Below are 2,920 nucleotides of genomic sequence, written 5' to 3' on the forward strand. Positions count from 1 at the left end.
GGGCAGAAAAATAATCTTCACACTAGATTTCTCAGATTTTTTTTTTTTTTTTTTTTTTACCCCTAAGCAGGTTGATTGTACTTCCTGAGATGAATCCCTTTTCCTCACCTTATTGATTACATGCTTAACAAATGGATACATATATGCAAATGATTGGACTAAGTTAAAAAACAACTCTGCAAAAGAAGGACATTTTGTATCTATACTTTTAACCGTTTTCAGTAATCTTTAGTAATTATGTGATGAAAGTGTTAATACATTTTCTTTATGGTTCAGGAGAATGATAGGCCAATGGGAACCCTTGGATGAACTTTTCTTTCAACACCTTGAAGAAAACTTTTTGTGCCTTATCCTCTGCATTTTAGTAGCTAGCAATGCTGCATAAACTTTATCATCACCCTCCCCATCCCAAAGATTGTTATGCCATTTGGCCAGACTATAGGCCCTTGCAAGCCAGGAACCTGAACAAACTTATTTCCCACTACAGAAAAGTCCTCAGAATTCCAATGTCTTTATTGACACTTTTAATGGAGGAAATATAGAAAACCTGTATCATTAACTTATTTTATTTTACCCTAGACCTCACACTGAAACTCTGTAACTTCTTTTGACTTTTAGCTCAGCACCAACTAACAGGGTCAAAGTTGAAGTGAAATTTGTTACTTTGCCCTTACTGTTGTGACAATATTAATGCCTTTGAAAAGAATGCAGAGTTTTGTTTTTGCCTGTTTTTGCTGACACAATATTCTCTTGTTACTATTTTTTTTTTTTGATGTTAAAGGTTTCTTTTTGCTCCATCACACATAGAAGAACAAGCTGATCCTCTTGACTCACTGTGGTGAGACATACTTTGCCTAGAAAAAATAAAATAAAATAAAATAACATGTGGCCCAGTACATAGAGGCTTTGTCCAGCTGAGGTCTCTGGGGTTACATTTAAATTCTCCTTATTCAAGCACGCTGGGAGGAGGACCACACAGATGTCCAGTCACAAAGAGATCTGTTTTAATAGCAGCAGAACTGACCTTAGTCTCTGTGGCTACATACTAGTAAATAGTCACAAACATTCACATTAGTTAAATATCAGCACAGTTCCTAGTGCAGTTTTGGCTCAGCTACTACTCTTTCATATTACGCTTGGTAGACATTGGGATGTTATACATAACAGGGACTATTCCTAGAGATGTGTGACTACTGTATTTGGGAAGAGGTAAAGTCTGGGCATGTGAGATATGGCACAGCCTCAGGGGAAAAAAAAAAAAAAAAAAAAAAGGAACAAAACAAACAAACAAACAAACAAACAGTCACAGGTCTGTTTCATTTAGGAATAGTCAGTAGTCAACTTAATCAGATTTGAAATAGCCCCTTGGGCTGTTGATCTGTAGGCTATTCAAGATCTTTAACCCAAGACCACAATGAAGCAGATAAGGTCACTAGAAAACTCAGCAGTGCAGACCTTGCTCATCATCCCTTATAGAGTATGGGGCCATGGAGAGCCGGAACAGAGAGCAACTCCTAACACACAAGCTGACACGGGAGAATACAGGAAAAGTGCTTTGGCTGGTGCAGTCAGGAAGAAATCTGGGTCACATCAAGAGTTCATGTCCTTTGTACAGAGAATTTTATGACACTAGACACCTCATGACATTTAACATCACACAACTAAGAGAACACAGTCTGGCACTGTGGGTTTAGTAGGTGATAGTGATGTTCTAACAGCAGTATTTTACAAGAAATAGAAATCGCAATGAAGAGGTGATGGTTTATATCAACAACGGTTTTGTTTGCTGACATTTAGCAGAGATGGTACATTTCTCAGCATAACACAACCAAACTCAAATATCTCTTATATTACCAGTATAAGACAGCAGCTGGAAAAAAATTAGCCCACTGGCTACTTTTCTTCTAATTCACACAAAAAATTTACAAAGTCTCTATGATAAAATGAAGAACCTTTCAGTCCATGCTACTATAATGAACTATATGTGTCTGTCAGCTACACATGCTTTATATGCAGTGGAATCCATTGTCACCTGTAGAGACATTAATTTTCTGGTTTAAAACACCATAGACCTATAAACATTTAAACATTACGAGTAGACTTTTAAAATCAAAAACAGTACAACATGAAATAGTGTGAACATTTTAATTAAATATATATATATATATATAATTGTTTTTTTGTTGTTGTTATTTGGGTGGGTTTCCAGCTGAGACACTCTGAAATATGAAAATATTACTTTATTCCCTGGCAGATTTGGGCACACAGATTGATTATACTCGTATGTTGCCTAGTTAAAACAACCCTGTAATTCCTTTAGGGATATCTCCTTAGAAAATCCTCACACAGTAGAGTGATTTTCAGTATTTGTTCAGTTTCAGTTCATTTGCAATCTATAAACAAATTAAAAAAAAAAAGGGGGGGGGGAAGGGATTTAGTAGAAATATAATTATCTCTAGCATTTGGATCATGGACATCAAAATGCAGTTATATGGAGTAGACTTAATGAAGTATCCCTTACTCATGTTTCTCTTTGTGGGTCCAAAGGATATTCCTGCTGTTTTGCCTGTGCTCATGTTCTTAGGAACTAGGCTCTGGAGCTCCTCAAAGACACAAGAGAAAGAAAAAAATTATTTACAACTACATAATATTGATTTTTAAAAAATAAATAATTCATAATAATCATCTCACATTTTCTAGCCTTATATATCTAGTCATATTTATTAGTGATTTATACTATGCATTCATAATAACAACTATGAAGAAGAGCTTTCTTTAGTGTTCAGCAGTTACAGAGCACAATAATAAATATCTCATTTTTGTGTAAATTCCATCTTGGAGTTTTTTTACAAATGAACATCTTTCTTCCAAATAGTATTCTAAAATGACAACAAATACTGTTCTAAAATGACAGACATAC

At 35.1% G+C, this 2,920-nt stretch overlaps 1 long non-coding RNA gene across 1 annotated transcript; it reads right to left on the reverse strand.

Annotated features, from left to right (window-relative positions):
* Positions 1 to 214: 214 nt before the first annotated feature.
* On the reverse strand, positions 215 to 2,599 carry LOC118160537. The gene is made up of 2 exons (XR_004747552.1): positions 2,522 to 2,599; positions 215 to 854 (listed from the first exon to the last, which is right to left on the reverse strand). It is a non-coding gene; the product is annotated as an uncharacterized LOC118160537 (long non-coding RNA).
* Positions 2,600 to 2,920: the final 321 nt, after the last annotated feature.

This window comes from Oxyura jamaicensis, chromosome 1 (genome assembly GCF_011077185.1).
Source record: "Oxyura jamaicensis isolate SHBP4307 breed ruddy duck chromosome 1, BPBGC_Ojam_1.0, whole genome shotgun sequence".
In the NCBI taxonomy this organism is placed as follows: Eukaryota; Metazoa; Chordata; class Aves; order Anseriformes; family Anatidae; genus Oxyura; species Oxyura jamaicensis.